Below are 23,195 nucleotides of genomic sequence, written 5' to 3'. Positions count from 1 at the left end.
CAGATTTCAGTTGTACGCACGGGCGTACGTGCGGATTCGGACGCTACGCCCCTGGAAAAAAAGTTTCCTTGTTCAATGAAGCCTAAGTGTGATAAAAGAGCAGATTCTTTTCATTAAGCCCCTTGCAGGATGGCTCCTGGCCCCTGTAAAATCTATTGGTGGCGAAAGCTTTCGCCTCCATTCCCGCTTTGTAGAGTATGTAGCACTGGTGGCCAGTGGTAGAATTCTCGCCTGCCACGCGGGAGGCCCGGGTTCGATTCCCGGCCAGTGCAGACTTTCTTTATCCCACTAGTTTATTTTCGTTTGCCGTTAACAGCCTATGGTATATAGCATTTCAATCTTGTAGACGTAGAGCAATAATTTTACATGTATGATTCGGGCGTATTTTTCAGAAATATCTAACAAAAGCGATAGAGCACTTTTTCCAAGTTTATAGCCTCATCTAAACACCAGGGAGGCTGAGAGAATTCGAGACAGTTATGCAAACTCGAAAGGCATAACTTTCGAGAATTCTTCTCGTTTAGATGAGGTTATGTAAGCATTGAAAAAGTGCTCTTTTGTTTTTATAAATCTCTTATTAGATGTTTTGGTGTGTAGTATCGCTTTATATTTGTACTCGTTGTTTGCATCTTGACTCGTCCTACGGGCTCGTCAAAATACAGCACAACTCGTAGAAATATATAGAGCTACCACACACCAAAACATCTAATAAGATTTATGTAATAATCAAATGAATGCGCCCGCTCTGATTGGTCAATCAGCTATGGTTCATTGTGCCAGTAGACTCATGGAAATTTCGCTTGTCTTCTGAATTATTATATAAACTCTCGAAGAATTCGTAAATCATAAATAAATCGTATAAATCATATAATCATAAATCATATAAACTCTCGAAGAATTCGGAAATCACTCGCCTGCTGCTCGTGATTTATGAATTCTTCTCGTGTTCTTCCAGCATCCCGCGTGGTTTATCAGCCTATAAACCATAAAAACCTGTGGTCTATTGCTTAAATATATATCTTAAAGGTCACAACCGTGTTTACATATTCTCATCTAAACACACCTATCGACCAATGAGATCGCGCGTAGTATTTCGGCTATTTTATAAATGCATATATAGCTGACACAAAGCGCGGGAAACGTGTTAGAGCGAGTCACGATTGGTTTTGATTTTAATCCTGACTGGATGAAAAAGTGGCGCGAGTTCTTTAAGCCAATCGCTTAGCGTAGCACGTGGATATTAATGCAACCAAAAGCACAGCAAATATGAATTACATCGACATTCAAAACAACTTAACTGCTCTAATTGCTGATTAGTCTTTTCTTATATATATCTACGTATTAGTAGTTTTACGTTCGTTACCAAAACAACAGTGCTCTTGTAACTAGCGAGTCACGATTGGTTTTCATGCAAATGTGAATTACTTCGACCGTCAAGTGAAAACAACTTTAAAACTGCTCTAATTGCTGGAACTTCAGATGAGTCTTTTCCTATCTACGTTTAGTGGGTTTAAGTTTGTTAACAACCATGAGTTCTCTTGTCTCAGATAAATGTTCCCAGAGAAGCACTGGTGATTCAGTGGTAGAATTCTCGCCTGCCACGCGGGAGGCCCGGGTTCGATTCCCGGCCAGTGCAGATTTTCTTTATGCCACAATGTTATTTTCGTTTACCATTAACAGCCTATGGTCTATCGTATTTCACTCTTGGCTAGGCTTTCTCAGACTCTAATGAAAGTTGGTTTCCACAAACGAAAGAAACCATTTCCAGCTGCCTGATCAGCCTCACATCTTGTAAAATTTTGCTCATTAAGGCTCCGATAGTTTTTGGTTCTTGCCTACTCAAGTTCATGAAGTTGAGAATACTTTTCCAGTTCAATGAAGCCTAAGTGTGATAAAAGAGCAGATTCTTTTTATTAAGCCCCTGTAAAAATCTATCGGTGGCGAAAGCTTTCGCCTGCATTCTCGCTTTGTAGGGTATCTCGCACTGGTGGTTCAGTGGTAGAATTCTCGCCTGCCACGCGGGAGGCCCGGGTTCGATTCCCGGCCAGTGCAATTTTTCTTTATGCCACTATTTTATTTTCGTTTATCAACATATGGTCTATCACATCTCCATCTTGACTAAGCTTTCTCAGCCCCTGATAAAAGTTATTTTCCACAAACCGAAATTTTGGGTTACTTAAGTATTGGAGAAAAACATTCCCAGCTGCTTGATCATCCTCGCTTCTTGTAACATTTTGTTCCTTAAAGCTTCGATTGTATTTAGATGAAGTCTTTGGTTGTTGCTCAGTCAAGTTCAAGAAGGAAAATGGTTGCCTCGTTCAGTGAAGTCTAAGAGTGATAAAAGAACGTATTCTTTTTATTAAGCACAATGCGACATCCCCCGGTTAAAAAAGGTACTGAATCAATTTCGTGGCCAATCACTTTTCTAATTGGGCAAAAGCGGGATTGAACCGGTGACCTCTCGATCTGCAGTCGAATGCTCTACCACTGAGCTATGCCCCCTTACATACAACGAGATAATGGAGCTTCTCTTCTTAACCGGTGAGAGTTAACTACAGGTAAAACTTGTCAACCGAGAGCAATTTTATGTTTAAGATTCGCGCGTATTTTCAGAACTACTTTATAAAAGCAACAGAACACTTTTCCCTTGTTTACATAGCCTCATTTTAACACCAGGGAGGTTGAGAGAATTCGAGTCAGTTATGCAAACCTGAAACATTCGAGAATTCTTCCAGCCTTCCGAGTGTTTAGATGAGGCTATGTAAACACGGAAAAAGTACTTTATTGCTTTTATAAAATAATTCTCAAAAATACGCGAGAATCTTAAACGTCACAACCGTGCTTACTCACTGTCATCTAAAGACACTTATCGACCAATGAGAGCGCCCGTAATATTTCAGTTATTTTATAAATGCACATGTAGCTGACGCAAAGCGCGTGAAATGTGTTAGAGCGAGTCACGATTGGGTTTGGTTTTAATTCTGATTGGATGAAAAAGTGGCGCGAGTTTTTTAAGCCAATCGCTCAGCGTAGCAAGTAGAAAGTAATGCAACTAAAAACACTGCAAATGTGAATTACATCGACACACAAGTGAAAACAATTTAACGGCACCAATATTGGTGTGACTTCAGATTAGTCTTTTCCTATCTATATATATATGTACGTAGAGAGGTTTTGCACGGCAGCCATGTTGCGTGGCAGGAACAATGAAAATGTTCTGCGTTAGAAAGAACATTTTTTCCCATACGAAAAAGAATCTATTGTTCCTGCCATGCAACATGGCTGCCGTGCAAAACCTCCATTAGTAGTTTTAAGTTTGTTACCAAACCAAGAGTCCTCTTGTAACTAGTGAGCCTATTTAGACAAGCACTGGTGGTTCAGTGGTAGAATTCCCGCCTGCCACGCGGGAGGCCCGGGTTCGATTCCCGGCCAGTGCAGACTTTCTTTGTGCCACTATTTTATTTTAGTTTACCATTAACAGCCTACGGTATATCGCATTTCAATCTTGTTTAAGCTTTCCCAGTCGCTGATGAAAGTTAGTTTCCACAAACTGAAATTTTGGGTCACACTGGTATTGAGACTGAAGAAAACATTCTCAGCTGCTTGATCAGACTCACATCTCTTTAAATTTTGTTCACTGAGGCTTCGATTGTGCTTGGCTTCAGTGTTTGGTTGTTGCCTACTCAAAGTTGAAAATGGTTTTCCAGTCCATGGAGCCCTACGCGTGTTGGAAAAGCATATTACTTTATTAAGCAAAACACAAAATCAAAAAGTTAAACAGGGTACAGATCATGAATTAGTTTGCTAACCACAGTGGACGGGAACTACCTTTCAAATTAGACAAAAGCAGCGGAAAAGTGAAAGAAAGCTAAAGGGGACAACTGGGATTGAACCGGTGACCTCTCGATCTGCAGTCGAATGCTCTACCACTGAGCTATGCCCTCTTGTATACAACAAGGCGGTGAAGTTTTTATTCTTAACCCGTGAGAGTTAACTACAAGTAAAACTTGTCGACCAGAGAAAAATTTTATGTTTAAAGGGCCCTAGTCAGCCTCCGCCGTTTTCGATACCATCGAAATTATTGATAATGCATGGTGAAGCGAAATCTTATTACTTTACGGTAAGTTGTTTTCGTGAAAGTATGTTCAATTATCTTTAGTAGTTTTACAGTGATTTCTTTCGTTTCGACATGCTCGGAATAAAATATTATAGCCAAACTCTCGCATGTAAACAAAAACAAAGGTGTTGCTGACTCGTGTGTTTTTTAGAGAAATATTTCATAAAAGCAATAGAGCACTTTTTCCGTGCTTACATAGCCTGATCTAAACACGAGGAAGGTTTCGAGACAGTTTTTTCACGATAACTGCAGAAATTCTCGAGCGCTCATTGGCTAATTTTTATTGTCAATAAGCGGACAGGCATGAATTTAAAGTTTTTGCGATGCGTCAACAAACGAGAGCGGACAGTTTGACAATTTGGTATCGTAAAAAAACAAATTGATGTCAGTTTTTAATGCGTCTGTTCTGTTATTGACCATGAATTTCGCCATAACATTGTCAAAGTAGATCCACAGCTACTTTGACAATGTTATGACGAAATTCGTGATCAATAACAGAACAGACGCAAGTTAACCAAACTCAATTTGTTAAATGCAAACTCGAGACGCAGTCGAAGATTTGTATTACTTTAGAGAATCGTCCCAGCCTCCCTTGTTTTAGACGAGGCTTTGTTAACCCGGAGAAAGTGCTCTATTGCTTTTATAAAGTATTTCTCAAAATACGCGAGAATCTTAAACGCCACAACCGTGCTTACAGGCTCTCATCTAAGTATACCTTTCGACCAATGAGAGCGCGCGTAATATCTCAGTTATTTTACAAATGCACGTGTAGCTGACGCAAAGCGCGGTAAACGTGTGCGAGCGAGTCACGATTTGTTTTGGTTTTACTTCTAATTGAGGACAAAGTGGCGCGAATTCTTTAAGCCAATCACTTAGCGTAGTAACACAACCAAAAGCAGTGCAAAGGTGAATTACATCGCCACTCAAAACAACTTAACTGCTATAATTGCTGTAACTTCAGATAGGATTTTTCCTACATATATCTACGTCTTAGTAGTTTTAAGTTTGTTACCAATCCAACTGTACTCTTGTAACTAGTAGGTGTATTCAGACAAGCACTGGTGGTTCAGTCGTAGAATTCTCGCCTGCCACGCGGGAGGCCCGGGTTCGATTCCCGGCCAGTGCAAATTTTCTTTATGCCACTATTTTATTTTCGTTTACCATTAACATCCTATGGTCTATCGCATTTCAATCTTGACTAAGCTTTCTCAGTCCCTGATGAAAGTTAGTTTCCACAAACCGAAATTTTGGGTCACATAAATGTCGAGAAGAAAACATTCCCAGCTGCTTGATCAGCCTCACATCTTGTAAAATTTTGTTCATTAGGGCTTTGATTGTGCTTGGCCTAAGTGTTTGTTTCTTGCCTACTCAAGTTCAACAAGTTGAAAATGGTTTTCCAGTTCAGTGAATCTTAAGTGTGATAAAAGAACATATTGCTTTTATTAGGCAAAACACAACGTCAACCAGTTAAACGAAGTACTGAATTAGTTTGCCGACCACATTGGGCGGGAACCACTTTTCTAATTGGGCAAAAGCAAGGACAAAATAAGACCAAACTAAAGGGGGCAACCGTGTTTGAACCGGTGACCTCTCGACCTGCAGTCGAATGCTCTACCACTGAGCTATGCCCCCTGGTATACAACTAGATAACGATGTTCCTACTCTAAGCCCGTGAGAGTTAACTACAGGTAAAATTTGTCGACGTAGAGCAATTTTATATCTAACATTCGCGCGTATTTTTTAGAAATATTTTACAAAAGTAATAGAGTACGTTTCTTTCCAAGTGTTTAGATGAAGCTACATGTAAACACGGAAAAAGTTCTTTATTGCTTTTATAAGATATTTCTCAAACCTGCGCTCGAATCTTAAACGTCACAACCGTGTTCACACGGCTCTCTGCTAAACATATCTATCGACCAATGAGAGCGCGCGTAATATTTCAAGTATTTTATAAATGCATACGTAGCTGACGCAAAGGGCGGGAAACGTGTGCGAGCGAGTCACGATTGGTTTTGGTTTTAATTCTGATTGGATGACAAAGTGACGCGGGTTCAGTTTCACTTATAGGTCTTTTCCTATCTGCGTATTTGCAGTTTTAAGTTTGTTATCAAAATAAGAGTCTTCGCCACAAGTGGTTGTACTCACACAAGCACTGGTGGTTCAGTGGTAGAATTTTCGCCTGCCACGCGGGAGGCCCGGGTTCGATTCCAGTGCAAAGTTTCTTTACACCCTATTTTGTTTTTGTTTACCATAAACAGCGTATCGTCTGTCGCATTTCAATCTTGACCAGGCTTTCTCAGCCCCTGATGAAAGTTGGTTCCCACAAACCGAAATTCTGGTTCATATCAGTATTGGAAAGACATTCCCAGCTGCTTGATCAGCCTCGCATCTTAACTGGCTTCGATTGTGCTTGGCCATAGTTAGTCATGGCTTGGCTTAAAGGGACACAGTCAGCTGCGGGACCGCCATGACCTGGACACTAGTTTTGTCGCTTTGAAAAAAGTTCACCTCAACCTGAAATCAAAGTACATCTAGAAATCTGGTTCAATCTTCGCAGTGTTTTGCTTGACTTTCAATCGTTTACTGAAAAACCTGTTTTTGAGTGTACTTTTACTCATCCTATGATATTATTTTTATCATATTTGGTTAAAAACTGTATGGCTCTCGTCTCTGTGATATGCAAATTGGCTATGAAATGGCATCTAATGCGCTTGTGCACCAGCTGATTGTGTCCCTTTAGGGTCATTCCACTGAAATAGAACCCGCACTGAGATTTTTGTGCAAATTTGCCTATTGATTGGTTATATTGTAGGAACTTAAATTTTGAAATAACAATGAGGGGTCCCCACGTTCGTTTAGGAGCAACAGCACCTTATTTATACCCAATAGATCGTTTTCACGTGACGTCATGACTTTCTAAAATCCAAAACTAAAGAGCCACCAAAGTTTTTATCCTCATCAGGCACAAGAGGCAGTATATTTATATCTGTTTACAATTTTACAGCTCAATAGCGTGCTTCGTTTGGAATCCAGAGCATTTTGAATTTCAGGGTTATGGAGGTACCTGACACAAGGCTATGATCGAGTTTGTCGAAAAATACATACTTATCCCATGGTTTTGAGCCTTTTTAGAAGTTAGAGCATTAAGAAAAGTGCTAATGTAAATGCTTGTTTGATCAGTACAGATAATCAGTCGCCTAGATAGCCAAAGTAAGTTCCAGATGTTTACACTATTTTACGGCCGCCATATTGGCGTACCACGGAGGTTTACCAACATGGCGTTTTCATACTGCATGGGCTCTGTAAATATCTGCGAAACATTTCGACGAATATCTGAAGTTTGGGGACACGCACAGGCCTAAAACTTGGTGAAGTGGCTTATTTAATTATTTCCTATAACATCATAATTTCATAGCTTTTTCCACTGGATGGTTTTCGATTTATTTTTTTTTCATTGCGTGACACTGAAAACGATCTATAAATCCTTATAATAGCACCATTATTGTAGTCACGATTGCTTGCTAAATTCACGTTTCCGACGATTGTTTCTTGTTCTACCCTGAGAATTGGTCCATATTTATATTAGACAGAGAAATTTATTACTCATTTCAAAACAAAAGAAAAAAAATAATAGGTCACCAAACTCTTTTGCGAGAAAATGACGATTTATCTCTATGGCGAGGTTCAGCCGTAAAGAGAAAGCCGCCATTTTTTAAACACGTAAAATTATGCGCAATAGGGATGCGCAGTGCAATACTGGGGATTGACCTATGGCTTACTACAGTTATTCCGAGACTCACTAACGCGCGCTATGATTGCCTGCCAGACATCATGGCCAGTATCAATCGCGCGTGCAAAAATGACGCAAGCAACCCTAAGAAGAAACGAAAATTACTTCAGGACTTGAAAGGCGTTAAATCACTTCGGTATGCGTAGCAATAGTTTCAAACTCCTTTCAAACATGTGTTTAAGCCTAAGGCCAAAAAAATATTACAAAAAAGCTCGATAAACAACCAGTAAAAGAGCTCTAATTTGCTCTTACTTTCTCGCACGCGATACATGGCGTCAAATGAGCGCGCGCTTAAATAAAGGGCGTGGGCAATTCAATTCTCGTCCAAGGTTGTAAAAGCCAGTCTTTGATCGAGAATTGCTCGAAAACCTACCATACAACCCATGATGAAATTTTCACAGTTGATTTATAGGGGTGAATCACGTTTACAGCCAAAATTTTAAAACAATCTGTAAGACCGATTTTGAGCTATTTTTGATTTCACATTTTCTTAGTTTGCGAAAAATCTGTCTTTCAGATTTTTATTTTACTTTGCATGAATGATAAACCAGAGCTAATTGCTCATTCCTGAAATTTTGAGGTGGGGTCATACGGGTAGATTTTGAGAAAAAAAGTGATTTAATCTACTAGTTCCCAGTCTCTCCTTAGGTACTCGGTAGTTCATTTTTGCCATTTGTTGACGTTTAATTGTTCAAGTTTCACTTAGGGTGGTAAAAGACTTAAGTAAACAGTAAATAGAGAAAGGAAAAACATCTTGGAACATTCTTGAAAAGAGTTAGAAGTTGGGCTGTTATAATCTATCAAACTGTAGTGAGCCACCTTAAGTGTTTGGTTCTTGCCTACTCAAGTTCATGAACGTGAAAAAGTTCAGCAAATTACTTTTATTAAGCAAAACACAACGTCAACAAGTTAAATAAGGTACTGAATTAGTTTGCCAAAAAAATTGGATGACAAAGTAGCGCGAATTCTTTAAGCCAATCACTTAGCGTAGTAACTCAACCGAAAACAGTGCAAATGTGAATTACTTCGACGCTCAAAACAACTTAACTGCTATAATTGTTCTAAAGTCCTAGCCAAACGGACTCGCAAGTGGACCCAAATTTTCAACTTGCGTCTACTTGGCGTGGGCTTGCGTGCGCTTGCGTTGACTTGCGTTGATCATGACTTGCGCTCACTTTGGTCGAGATCAAATTTGCACACATGTCGACGCAAGTTTTTCACCGTTTGGCCACCAAAACAAAATCAACGCAAATTGAGTGACGTTCATTCGCTGTTAAAGCAACCTTTTAGCCAATGAGATACAGGACATGTCTGCCTTGGAATGGGATTTTTGCGACTTGCGTATGCTTGCGAGGAAACTTGCGAGTACGTTTGGCCACCCTACGCAAGTCTCTTTGCAAGTGCAGCTACTTTCGACCACTTGCGAGTCCGTTTGGCTAGGGATTAACTTCAGAGAGGTCTTTTCCTATCTACGTATTAGTAGTTTTCAGTTTGTTACCAAACCAACAGTCCTCTTATCACAAGAAATTGTGTTCAGACAAGCACTGGTGGTTCAGTGGTAGAATTCTCGCCTGCCACGCGGGAGGCCGGGTTTGATTCCCGGCCAGTGAAAATTTTCTTTATGCCTCTATTTTATTCTCGTTTATCAATAACACGATAAAAAACTGTGGTCTATCACATTTTAGTATAAATCTACTAGCGTGCTATCACGAATGCCGTTCTCTGATTGGCTACGTTACTCACTATCTATTCTGTGATAGATAGTGAGTAGCGTAGCAGTGTGCCCTTGTTAACAAAATGACTGCCGCTTCTTTGTGTTCTCGAGGTATCTGTGAAGAGGATTTAGACAGGCTTGAACGTCTAGTAGATTTATACTGAAACAATTAGATTACTCGCTCTTGATTTCTATGCGTCGGCAGATGGTTTATTCGGGCTGCGCCCTCGTCAACTATCACGCGATAGAAATCTCGAGCTCATAATCTAATTGTTTAATTCCTCTATGATGAAACCATTTCATTCCATCTGGACTAAGATTTCTCAAACACTGGTGAAAGTTAGTTTCCACAACCGAAATATTTGGTCACACTTGTATTGAAAAGAACGCTTGATCAGCCTCACACCTTGTAAAATTTTGCTCATTAAGGCTTTGATTGTAGCTTGGCTTAAGTGTTTGGTTATTACCGACTCCGATTCATGAAGTTGAAAATGGTTTTCCAGTTCATTGAAGCTTAAGTGAGATAAAAGAGCATATTCTTTTTATTGAGTAAAATACAACACCATGGTTTACCAAACACAGTGGCCGTAAACCACTTTTCTAATTAGGAAAAAGCCGGGGGAAAAATAAACCAAAACCCAATTTAAGGGGGCAACCGGGGTTGAACCGGTGACCTCTCGATCTGCAGTCGAATGCTCTACCACTGAGCTATGCCCCCTTGCATACAACATGACAATGAAGTTTTTGTTCTTGACCCGTGAGAGTTTGGTAAAACTTGTCGACCTAGCACAACTTTATATGAAAACTGTTAAAGGGGCTAGGTCACGCAATTTTAGGCAATTTCAGCACTGTTCAAATGGTCATAGAATTAAGTAAAATATCACAAAAACGGCTCAAAACTATAGAAGATCTCAAACAAAACCCAGGAAAGCCAGGAAGGGTCATGGCTGGACAATACTGGAGAGGATAAAATGGATTGCATTTGGGTAAATTTGAAAAACGTCGGCCCATCTTTTTTCAAATTTACATCAGTTTATATCAAAATGTCATTTACTGACAGCTGGAAAATCATTCTTAGTTGTTATGTGGGCTTGATTTTGCAAATGAAAGACTTTTGCTCTGCCAATTTGACGTTTAGAGCTCATAATTAACGAAATTAAACAAAATTACCTAAAATAGCGTGATCTAGCCCCTTTAAGTTATTTGATGGCAAGAACAGAGTCAGACAGTTTTCTAAGTAGGGTTCTAGTCAGGTATTACTTTCATAGTTTTCTCTCCTGATATTATTCCATGTTGCGAGATAATTACTGGGAAGGCTGAGAATTCAATGTGACCCTAATTAATGACCTTGTTTACCATGTTCTCTCTGTAGCTCAGTGACTGGCAGTGTCTACTTTTTTGAAAACCTTTTGACAACATAGAAGTTAGACATCGTTGATGGTGAGCCAGGATTAAAAGAAATTACGCTGTGACGCTAGATGGGCTGTAAACTGCATGACATTGTAGTGTAGTATATAACTGTGACGAGAGGAGAAAAACGTAGGTGGAGAAAAGAAATAGGCAAATAGCTCTTACTGTTAGAAATTCTGTGCAATAAGCTATATTGTGTAAGAGAAAAGAGTAATTGAAATATTCCAAATAATTTTCTACTTCAAGCTTGCGACATAACAAAGGCAAGGCGGTTGCGTTTACTCCTCGGCAAGACCTAAGATGGCTTTTCAAGGAGTTTACCAGGCTTTTCTCTAAAAACAAATCAAACCAGTGTGCCCGTCTACATAGTTGACGCCTTGGCACTGAAACTTGGCCAAGAAGCCAGTAAAATAGTGGCTGATTTTGCTCAAAAGTATAACCAGGGAAAGAGAAATGTCCACCATTTTACCAAAACTAAGATATTTTCTTCACTCAAAAATTCTTAAATCTATGCAGCAATGTGAATTAGGGAATTAGATTTATTATATAAAACTCAGTGGTTTACCGAGTGGTAACTCATTGATAAATTAGTCTACATTTAGTCTACATGACACTTCATGCACTTTTTTCAATCAATCAAATGTGTAATTAGATTCAAACTGTCTATCTTTCAAAATACTGAGCAAGCATGTGTTAAATGATTTCATCATTTTTACCTCAAATAATGTAACATTGCATTTTTGTTTCGACAAAAAGATCACGGAACGGTCTTTTAATTTGGTTTTCTTCCTGGGAAATATCTTTCTCTCATAGGGGTAGTTCTTTGCAAATGTGCAGAAGACGAGAAACACCATAAGGTTCAAAATTAGTAGTTTACATCGGAGTGCAACGAAAATTGTGTTGTTCCTAGTCAATTTTTTTATAGTTATGATTATACCGCATTTAAATCTTTCAATATCTTTTTATACTTTTATTTTAGATATCCCATAGGCGAAGGCACGTTCAAGTCAATATACAGTCCTGTTGCCACTACTTGGAGCAAACAGATGCAATGGTCATCATGAATTCGAAGAACCTATTAAAGTAACATGTGTCTTCTTCAATTTGATGATAGAGATGAAAATGGCCCAATCAACTAGAGACAGAGTCTATACGTCTACTGAAGATTACCTATGCTCAGCAAAGCTTAGAAATCTTTGCTAATGTAGCGACTGTAATGTTTTGTGGGCTATCGATGTTTACTTTGACTGCATGCAGTAAGTGTTGACAGACTTCTTGCTTTGTTGTTGGTTCGGCTATTCGTTATTCCGTTTTGGGTTTTAAGCAGTGTAGCAATTATATGTACTTATTATGAAATTATTATTGTAACTATCGTTTGCATAGGGCTGTTGTTATCACCCGTCATCACCCGTCTCGACGGCATAAACATGTAGGAAATTTGGACTGAAGGCAGAGCGATATAAAAAGACAGTGTGCACTGCATTGTTGGTGCAAATTACATTACTTGCATATATTTCATTTGGTATAGTAACTACCATTGGTGGTAAGGCGTTAAGATTATAAGATACGTTTGAAAAGATACACCGATTTCAAAGATCAAAGATCCTGACAGTTAGCAAAAATGTAACGCCAGACGTTGAATTAAGGTTGGGAAAGCGCACCAAACATTTCGGCTCCGGGTTTTGTGAGAAAACCATTGATCAGCGCAATCGGAATGGCATGTTTACAATTGTTATCATTTAAAGAAATTATTAGTTATTGGGTTGCACTGTCACGCAATAAAAAAAAAAAAAAAATTGGAAAACCATGCAGTGTATAAGTCAAGAAATTATGATGTTATAGGAGATAGATAAATAGAACACTTCTCCGAGTTTTAGGTCTGTACGTTTTTCTAAACTTTAAATATTGGTCGTAATAGTTTGCACAAATTTACAGACCCCAGTGTAGAGCCGCCATATGTTGGTGTACCTCCATGGTACACCAACATGGCGGCCGGAAAGTAGTGTGAACATCTGAAACTTACTTTGGCTATCTAGGCGACTGAGTATCTGAAGTGATGAACCAAACATTTAAATGAGCACTTTTCCTAATAAAAAGCCTAAAAATCACGATATAAGCATATCTTTTTGGACAAACGCGTTCATAGCTTTATGTCACGCACCGCCATAACTCTGAAATTCAAAATGTACCTGTTTTCAAACGAAGCAAGCTACTGAGCTGAAAGGTTGTTAACAGATATAAATTTGCCGCCTCTTACGCCTGATGAGGATAATAACTTTGGTGGCTCTTTAGTTTTAGATTTTTGAGAATGATGACGTCACGTGAATACCAAGAATAAGCCGATCGAGACACAATACTGTAGAAATACACATTGACTTCACAGGCTTTGATGAATAAAGTCGTATTTATTCAGGTTTGGTAGGGAGGGTAGGTGGGAAAACAGACAGGCTTATTCTATTCGCTGTCTTAAGAACAAAAGCGGTAATTCAACTATAGAAACGGTGCCGCTTCTCAATTGTTCTCCAAAATAATTAAGTCATTTATTAATGGCAGCTCATTAAAATATACTTGCCCCTAACGGTGTTCCAGAAGTCAACAAGTTAGAATAAAAGTGTTATCTAATTTTGGAATAACTTAAGCATGCATTTCTCAGAGATTTGTTTCATGGCCGGTCCGTTAAATTCGGTTGGTCGGGCTGGATTCTGTTATCATTCCATAAATGATTTGAATGCTCCAGCGTTGGAAAATGGAATCTATATTTACGTCACAACTCACCTTTTACTACGGATATGTTTCTTAAACAAGATTAGCTCATAGACTAACTTGATGACATTGAAGAATCAGTCAATTAAATAACACTCAAATCGATTAGTAGCAAGTAAATTGAATTTTTTTTGCATTTAGACTTTATATAATGGAGAAAAAGTCAGTAGGGTGTGGCTATCTAGAAAGAAACCGGGGACTAGAGATGCTCATCTATAAAAAACAGAAAAATACCTTACGAAACATACCTTGATAAGAAAAAAAGATTGTAACATTTTCTATTTAGGATCGAGTTCGTGCTCTTTTATTTTTAGATTTGCCCTTTGCGATAGATAATGGCTGATTCAATAAACGAGTGAAAGCAGGGACCACAGGCATTGGGACGTGCAGAAAAAAGGAAATAAATGTGGTGATTAACTCGACACCCTAAACCGTAGTGTTATTTTGAAGAGGCGGTATTTTGAAATTAATCTGATTGGGAAAAGTAACTATTGACCTTTTCTCCCTCGACGGCAAACATCTACTTACGAAACATGTACGAAAAAATTCACTTAAGTTAATTAATTAAACCACGAGTCAGTGAGAACAGAATTCGTTCCAAACAAGAGGTATATCTGCCATTTTAATTCGTAAAGTTCTGAAACGTTGCGCTGATTAAATTTTAGACGTCCTTAACAATGCAGTGGACTGAATACTCATAAGCCTAATGGAAAAAAAACATAAAGTGGAACCTAGATATAACGAAGGGGCAAGGGACTGGCAAAATATGTTCGTTATAACGTCTATAACGAGGTTTCGTTGTATCAAGGTTCTTTTCCATGTATTTTATTTTACTATTGCTGGGGCGAGGAATATCGTTCGTCATACCGAGGACTTCGTTCCAAAGAGGTTCGTTAAATCGTGGTTCCACTGATTCCGGCATTTTACGAATATGGGTACAGAGTAGTGGAACTCAACTTAGGAAGTCGCCTTTATTTTCTCGTAACGAGTTTTCCAAAGAGTCATTAACGGTGATTTTTTAAACATTCCTCTGGGAAATACTAGATTTGCCGAAATTCATGTTTTTCCGTATCTGTCGACAAACGTGTCTGTAGTTCGTGCTGGCTTGCAGCTGTGTTCAAATTCTTTTTTCAATTCTAATTTTTTTTCAGTCTACAATCTCAACAACGAGATTTCACTGACCGATCTTTCCTTGCAGCCGAGCGGTTTCCGTGCTTAAAGATTGGAGATCTGAGCAACTTGAACTTTACTAGAGCATAAGGAGGCCATTGAAATGAACAAAGTGACTTATTATCACACCGATCGCGTAAACAATAATCCCGAACAGGAAATAATTTGTCACTTTATGTTTTATTTTTTCAAAACAAGCTGACAGATTTAAGTGGAGTCTTACACAAACATTGACAGATGTTATCTTGCTGTACTTGGAGTAAATCTGGGCTAAAACATAAAAGTCATGAAATCTTTATGTGGTGAATAATAAGTACTGTATAGGTCCGGATATCAGTTCATGAACTGAATAATAAGTCCGTTTGGCTTCAGTGTAAGCCGCGGCCAGCAACTTATCACGCCCGGAGACAAAGCTCACCGTGAAGTATTTAAGTCTTCTGTGATTTTGTGGTGACCTAAAAAAAAGCCGCAAAAAGCCAACTAATAACGAGGTATACACAGAGCAATTAACAGGAACATATTAAAGAAGGGAACGCTTTTAATTAATATCCATTCTTCACTTTGTTTTGACGCTTGTGGTTTCATGTATATTGAACCCCTGGTGGTATAATAACCATATTAAAGAAAATAAACTAATTTAGGAAGCGGGAAGCGAATCTGTCAACTTATCAGTCTTACACCGGGGCTAATAACACTTCAGAGATATAGTAGTCTAACAGCGTGAATTTCAAAATTCTACTCTACTTCTCTCAATGTTTGTAGCCAACATGAATTATTTGAAAGGATTACCTCAACTCAAGCACGCAATTTGTTAATTTAGCGAACACTCACTCCCAATGTGCCACATGTTATAGTGTTGAATCAGTTTTATTGTCGATTCCAAATTATACACAGTCTAGAGTATAGACTCTATAATTAATTATCGGCTTGGCTTCATTCTTGTGATCTTTACGAAGAGCTATTTATAACTCTATTGTTTTATGACTGCACGACATTGTAAAACGTGAAAAGGGCCAGCTCTATGAACCGACGGTGTATTCAATTTTTCCAAGTACGTTCATACACCCATTTTCGCACTTTTATATGTGAAGCTTGATAGCCTTTCTGATTACTTACTGCAAGTCTCTCAGTCTTTATTCTTCATTGTTCAAGAAAGATCTATTGGCATTCAGTTTTTGCCCGGCGTGGATCACATGTGAAAGTATTTAACTGGAGCAGATCTTTCCGCCGAATGAATGCGCGGCTACGATTGAAGAACACGATCCGGAAATAAAACTTAAACTCTTTTCCAGCACTGCAAATAACATTGAATGCATGTATTTAGGTTCAGGGGGAAAGTGTACTTAAACGTGAAGGCGAAATTAATTTATTAGGCAGGGCTTATCATAATGACCATCTTGCCCAAGACAAACAAAAAAACAAACAAAAAAAAGAACAAAGCGTTACTATACTGATGATGGTCGTTCAGCCAAATTCTTATTAAATAGGGACCCGTAAGCAACCAGGACGGCAACGGCAACGAAAACGTCCTCAGGTAATTTAAGACATGGGTCAGCAGTTAATTTTCCTCTAAAAAGTGAGGGGGTGGTCTACCTTCTCAGATGTCGTTCATAACAAAACAAAATTTTGGTAGACAAATACTTCTCCTTGAGTGATCATTTTGACGTGTCGCACTTATGCAAATTAGGTAACGTGACTTGATACGGCTAACAAAATGGGAACAGTTTATTAAAAGAAGGTTTCAACTCAACCGGTACAAGACAAGTCCTAATGGCAACAGCAAAGGAACTATGCTTGACAATTGTTGAATATTTTATTGATTTTGGAAGTAAACGGTTTTTTCTACTAGTAGCCAGTCCCCCGATAAAAGTGATGTGTCGTTTTAAATTTTTGTTTCAAAATATCTAAACTTTTCCAAGCGTAGTAACGATGTACCTAATGGCCCTAAAATCATGCAACAAACATCACCTTTTAATGAAAAAAAAAATTGTTCCCATTTAATGTAAGAGATTTTTGCGGCTTTAAGAGGTCACATGACCTAATTTGCATATTCTCGACACGCGAAATTGACAAAATCTAACAACCTTTTGACCTGGCAAAGTTTCATGCTGCTTCAACTAAAGCTTCAAAAGAAAGACTACCCCCTAACTTTTCGGGTGAATAACTGGAAGCCCTTGCCTTAATTTGCTTGAGTCACCAAACGAAAGATTTATTAAGATTACTAACATTACTTACCATACTTTCATTACTTACCATACTTACCGTGATTACTTGCAATACTAACATTACTTACAGTACTGACATTACTGACAATACTAACATTACTTATAATGCTAACGTTGCTTGCAATACTAACATTACCCACAATGCAAACATTCGTTTACAATACTAACATTACTTACAATGCTAGCAATACTCACAATACTAATATCACTTACAATAGCGACATTACTTGAGATACTGGCATATCTTACAATTTATACTAACATCACCCACAATAATAACATTAATAATAACACTGCAGTACGCACTACTATGGAGAGTTCGGGGGAAAAGAACAGCCAGCTTAGTTAACAAAGTGCCAAAACTGGCTGCGAATATAAGTTACACGAAACATTATATAGTTATGCTAGTGATGGAATAGAAAGAGGAGTTACTTATACTAATCCAGGAATAAAGGAATCCTACTTGATTTTTTTAATGTTGTACGAGTTTACCCTTTTCTCCGACAATATAAAATTCTATGCTTAGAGTTGCTTTCAACTTAGCTTTCAAAAACTTCTAAGAATGATTTTGTATAATCAAACTTACACCTATAGATAAAATTCCAAGCAAAACAATGTGGTTGATTACCATAAGGTCTTTATCAATATCAGATTTACGAAACAAAACATCCATAAGTTAAAAATTTAACATTTCGTTTTCATGGATGAGTAGCCATGATGACACTCTTTCCAAAAAACTTCAGTTGCTGTATACAAAAACGTCTAATTCTCCACGGAATCTTCTTCAGTCTTACAGAAGGTAAATAATAGCGAAGTTATTATTGAAAACTATCAGCCAAAGCCAAAGTTTACGAAAATATAAATTGAAATGTCGTTCTGTTATTATAAATTTTCTTTATTGCCGCTTTTCATGTAACGTTGACATATTCGAAAATGACAATACTAAAATAACGCTAATGCTAATGCTAATGCTAATGATAATGATAATAATAATAATAATAGTAACTAAAGAGAAAAAAATGCGTCTGAGTTTTTAATTTCATTAAATTAAGACCCTCTGGGAAGCTGATGTTTTACAAAGATGAAGCTCGACAGCATTCTTCGTTTTATAAGTTTTGAAGGCTATGAGGTGAGTCGAAGGAAGCCTTTTTTAAGTACTTGCTAGGTGAACAGGCCATACACTAGATAAGGTATCAATTTTAATGTGGTGAAGCTCTCGAGTAATAACTTTTCGATTTAACAGCAAATTTCTGTGACATATGTTGCTATTATCCTTTGGCCGCGACGTTATTTCCCCTCGGGGAGGACGTCTCCGTCCAAAGCTCTACATTTAAGTGAAAAATGTCTCCAAATAGCGCAAGTATGGAAACCGCATAGAACTTAATCTTAGCAAGGTTGTTTATAAATAAATCATCTATGATATCCCAGTTTCGTGATAATAAGTTTCCATTTCTATTTTTTATGCCATAAGCTGAAAGACCAAAAAAGCAATAAAAACAACTCTTTTGCAAGTAACAAGTTCTTGTAGTTTTGCGTTCACAGCACTGCTAACTTGATAAATGATAACATTTTCTGATTGTCTCAATTACTGCTTGTCTCACTCCAGCGATCTTCCAACAATAAAGAATCGGATTAAGAGATGAATTGAACATCAGGAGAGCGAAGGTTAGTTCCCAAACGAGGGCAAGAGATGGTGGATGCGTTTTTAGTACAGTAGTTAAAATTGTTACTATACTATATGGAAGATAACAGGCCACTAATGACATCTGGACCCATAGTACACTGGATACTGTCTTTCCGTATCGTGCTATATTCACTGGAGTTCCTCCCTCACTCGGTGGTTCTTGGTGAATATTGTCTTGTACTTGAGAATGATAATGGTGCAGCGTGAGATAGATTTTCGTGTAACAGAAGGTGGAGACTGCCACACAGATTAACAGTCCTACACAGGTGATGAAGGTATAAATTAGTTCGTTGAATAGATATGTTAGTGAGGCGGCGCTGCTCAAAAGGCAAGACATAATTACGAAGACTCTCACTCGCCTTACAGTTACAATCTGTCTGTATCTGAGACCCAACGACAGAGCGAGAAGTCTGTCCACACTTATTGTAGTTGTAGTTTGGAACGATACTCCGCAGAATACTACAGCTGTGGTAGTATTAATGACATCAGAATAGTAACATAGGAATGTATCGGCCGGAGAAAGTAGGAATGTAATGTATAGAGGCTCTGAAATGAAGCCCACACTGAGATCAGACCAAACAAGGCAACTTAACAACAGCTTTGAAGACGGATGAATAGACGACACCTTTGGAAGAGCAGCAATGATCAGAGCATTCCCCAGAAATGCAGTCACGGATATAAGAATATTTAAAGTTAAAAGAAACGTTTTTTGATGTATCTCATCTACTACCCCTTTGTAGCAAAAGAATTCTTGATAAGTTGTGTGGTTTCCATCGTTTGTTAAATTGGCCATGATTTCTCGATAAGTTCTCTGTTTTACTCCGTAGGTAAATAGGTCTGTTAAAATACCCAGAATAGCAAGGAAGATGTTGTGGATTGATTATTTTCCTTTGCCAGTGGCTCGTTACACTATTCTGCCGTCCGTGGAAAAGAGTATTTCCTTTCACCCGAACTCAACAGCCACCTAAGAAATATAATCAAGGATAAATAAGTTATGCGTGCATTAAAAAAAGACTGAAATAGCCCATCATACTCATTCAATAAAAACAACAATAATTCTGCTTTTCAAAAAATGATAACAATAATGATATTTATTATATAGACACAAGTGTTTTACTGGAAGGTACACCACTAGTAAAATTCATACGAAAGCACATCCGGGACTCGGGTGGCTTAGGCCCGGTTCATACGTCGCATTTCTGCCGTGTCGAATTCAATTCAACGAATTAAATTTGACAGAAATTCGACGTCTGAATCGGCTGCCGCATTTTTGCCGCACGTTCGACTGGTCTTGTCACATTATCCGACAGAAATGCGACACCGATTCAGACGTTGCATTTCTGCCGTGTCGCACCTAATGCATACATTATGTTAATGTATTGAGCAAGCGTAAACGATTTCCCGTCAAAGAAAAAGAAGAAACTTGGCCATTCTCGACGACCCGATGCAACATGAAAATATTGCAACACACACTGCTCCGTTGTCAGCCTTCTCCTTCTCGTTCCATTGGCGGACAATTTTTCGCAAAATTAGTCTTTGTTGCTCAGCATTTTCGTCCGCCATATTGAATACTTTAAAACATTTTCCGCTAGCCAACATACCTGACAGTATAAATTCGGAATTGAGTGCGACACAAGTGCGACATATGAATCCACAGTCCCATTTCTGCCGCACTTAATTGAATTGAATTCGACACGGCAGAAATGCGACGTATGAACCGGGCCTTATTTTCCATATCCTCACTAGCGAAGATATCGATTACTTCACTGATATTATGTTTAACCCTTAAACTGTACTTAAATTTGTTGTTGTATGACCGAAATATCTTCGGATCTTCCTTGACAGTCTTCGGCAATCTTCGGTTATTTTCGGAAATTGTTCGGACACGTTCGTGTAGCCTTCGGATAATTTTTGGAGACTCTTCGGAAATCTCCGGAAAATGGTAGGAAATCTTCGAAAAATCGTCAAAAAAGTCGTTATCAGTATGTCTATATAATAAACAAAATAATACTGGTTGTTTGTAGTTATGGAATATCTCTTCTCGTGTTCAACTTTATATCTCACTCGTTCGCTGCGCCCACTTGTGAGATATCGAGTTGAACACTCGAAGATATATTCCATATCTACGCGCGCCCATGTATTATCCTCTCTATATATTTTTTAAAATTTTAAAAGTCTATAATTCTCGCTAAAGAGTAGAATGGTTACCTGCAGTATATTAGGAAAATTACCTATTGAAACAGAGATTTTAATTCAGGAAATTAACATTAAAACAATATTTGCCATTGCCATTGCCCATGTATTATCCTCTCTATATATTTTTTAAAATTTTAAAAGTCTATAATTCTCGCTAAAGAGTAGAATGGCTACCTGCAGTATATTAGGAAAATTACCTATTGAAACAGAGATTTTAATTCAGGAAATTAACATTAAAATAATATTTGCCATTGCCGCGAGAGTAGAGGGGAATAATATTATTTACTCAGGTGAACGTGAATATTCAATGTCATATATTTACTGAATTACAAACGACAATTGGCTTTAGTATTATTGTCTTTTTTAATATATTTGTTTCTTTAATACAAAGTGATTTCGAGTGTTTTTCAACGAACAGCATGAGGTAGAAATGGAATGATTTTCTTAAAACGTTTATTAACTCGAGCTCAACTCCGCATATGTACTGATTTTAAAAGATGGAGCGCAATCGTTTGAACGAAAGTAAAAAAGAGAATTATTTACTCAGGATACGACATTATATTCATCATTTTCTTGCAGATAATGACATATAAAAACTTTAAACCTCATATAAACTAATGTACCATTCCCACTCAGTATTTAGCAAAACGGTACCGTTGAAAAGCGAAGGCTTTGCAGTTGTTTGAGTCCAACGAGTAAAGAAAAAATTGACAGTTTGCCAATCGAAGTTCACTTACATATCATGGTAATTTCGACTGATCTTAATGCTTGGTCTTCTCAATTCTCAACCTTACAGCCCTAAAATTTGCGTATTGAATAAGGGCCCCTTTGGCGATTGTATTAATGTCTGCCGAGTCATTGCACTAGCGTAGGAATATTCGATTTCCTCTCGCGATTGAAGCACGCGAACGCAAATCTTTTAAGAAGATCCAACATTTCGTATACCTATCCCGACCCTAAGCAAAAGAAACTCGTCTGAGAACTGATCGATGATGTTAAGTAAAAGCTACCGGCGATTTTCGGGGGTCGTTTCAGCTAAAATATTGACAAAATATCGTGATTTTTCCTACGTCCCGTAAATGCAATTTTTCATTGTTTTCACCAGCATATTTAGAATTCATGATCAGGGCACTATTTCGAATGTACTGTTACCTTTTTGTTTTGTGGTCAGAGTTTTTCGGTTCCTTTTTCTCTCAGGATCTATAAATGACTTTCTTCGCCGAACCAAACACCTGTTATACAGGAAGTAAGCGGCTTTGAATCCTCCCTAAATGTAAATCACCATTATTCTTCACTCATTAATAACTGAGAAACATCATGTATGAGGAGAGAAACGCTGACGCCACCTTTTGTAATTTGCACTCACAACTTAGTTTGTCTATAATTACCTATCATTATAACTTAAAACAAAATTTTATATTTAGTAGACTAGGTTATGTGAGCTTCTATTGACCAAAATCAATAGAACCTTTTTAACCTGAACTCGAAGGCTGATGTCACTTTTCATGACGAAAAGTTCATGGTGAGAACAGCTTGCTGTTAAAGTATCACAACCGTATTTGCATTTAAACCTCTCTGTTAGAGTGTCTCCAATGAGATGCCGTCCGACAGAACCACTGGCAGCATTTAATACCTCGTCCAAGTTTGCATTGGAAAACAAATGTTCTCTCATCAGGCAATAGACCTCTGGCATCAATTTCCTCATTACCAAAGAAGTAAAACATTACAATACTCTACGAAATTTGAATAATAATGCTATCATCTAGTTTTCTTTTTTGCCGCTCTCGTTTTTGATGGAAATTAACAATAAAAAGTTCTTAGGGCTAACTCGAAAACCTGGCGATTCCTTTAGCCTCTAGGCTGCAATCGGCAATTACCTTTCTTATTATTTTCTTTAATCAACTTGTAATATATATAATACTCACCTCTAAGTGCAAGTCAATGAGGACTGTTGTTGTTATTGTTGTTATTGCTCCTGAAATTTGTAATGAGTACATCAAAACAACGCCCACTGCTGATCTAATATGTGTTCTTTACCAGTCATTTGGAAAATTGAGGCGATTTTCTCAAAAGAAACTTGATTCTTTCCAGATTTGACTAAATAGCAAAGAATAAAATAAAAAGAA

General features: G+C 38.0%; 1 protein-coding gene and 10 non-coding genes across 11 annotated transcripts in view; 6 read left to right on the top strand and 5 right to left on the bottom strand.

Moving 5' to 3' along the window:
- Nucleotides 1-23,195, bottom strand: part of LOC145503235 (TBC1 domain family member 22B-like) — a 279,621-nt gene that overhangs the window by 128,021 nt on the left and 128,405 nt on the right. The window lies entirely within an intron of this gene.
- Nucleotides 203-272, top strand: Trnag-gcc (transfer RNA glycine (anticodon GCC)). The gene has a single exon. It is a non-coding gene; the product is annotated as a tRNA-Gly (tRNA).
- Trnag-gcc (transfer RNA glycine (anticodon GCC)) lies at nt 1,566-1,636 on the top strand. The gene has a single exon. It is a non-coding gene; the product is annotated as a tRNA-Gly (tRNA).
- Trnag-gcc (transfer RNA glycine (anticodon GCC)) lies at nt 1,982-2,052 on the top strand. Its single transcript has one exon. It is a non-coding gene; the product is annotated as a tRNA-Gly (tRNA).
- Nucleotides 2,431-2,500, bottom strand: Trnac-gca (transfer RNA cysteine (anticodon GCA)). The gene has a single exon. It is a non-coding gene; the product is annotated as a tRNA-Cys (tRNA).
- On the top strand, nt 3,367-3,437 carry Trnag-gcc (transfer RNA glycine (anticodon GCC)). The gene has a single exon. It is a non-coding gene; the product is annotated as a tRNA-Gly (tRNA).
- Trnac-gca (transfer RNA cysteine (anticodon GCA)) lies at nt 3,873-3,944 on the bottom strand. The gene has a single exon. It is a non-coding gene; the product is annotated as a tRNA-Cys (tRNA).
- Nucleotides 5,173-5,243, top strand: Trnag-gcc (transfer RNA glycine (anticodon GCC)). The gene has a single exon. It is a non-coding gene; the product is annotated as a tRNA-Gly (tRNA).
- On the bottom strand, nt 5,678-5,749 carry Trnac-gca (transfer RNA cysteine (anticodon GCA)). The gene has a single exon. It is a non-coding gene; the product is annotated as a tRNA-Cys (tRNA).
- On the top strand, nt 9,449-9,518 carry Trnag-gcc (transfer RNA glycine (anticodon GCC)). Its single transcript has one exon. It is a non-coding gene; the product is annotated as a tRNA-Gly (tRNA).
- On the bottom strand, nt 10,268-10,339 carry Trnac-gca (transfer RNA cysteine (anticodon GCA)). Its single transcript has one exon. It is a non-coding gene; the product is annotated as a tRNA-Cys (tRNA).

This window comes from Orbicella franksi, chromosome 11 (genome assembly GCF_964199315.1).
Source record: "Orbicella franksi chromosome 11, jaOrbFran1.1, whole genome shotgun sequence".
Lineage (NCBI taxonomy): Eukaryota > Metazoa > Cnidaria > Anthozoa > Scleractinia > Merulinidae > Orbicella > Orbicella franksi.
Note: the sequence above shows the minus strand (reverse complement) of the source record. Positions and strands in the feature narration are given on the sequence as shown.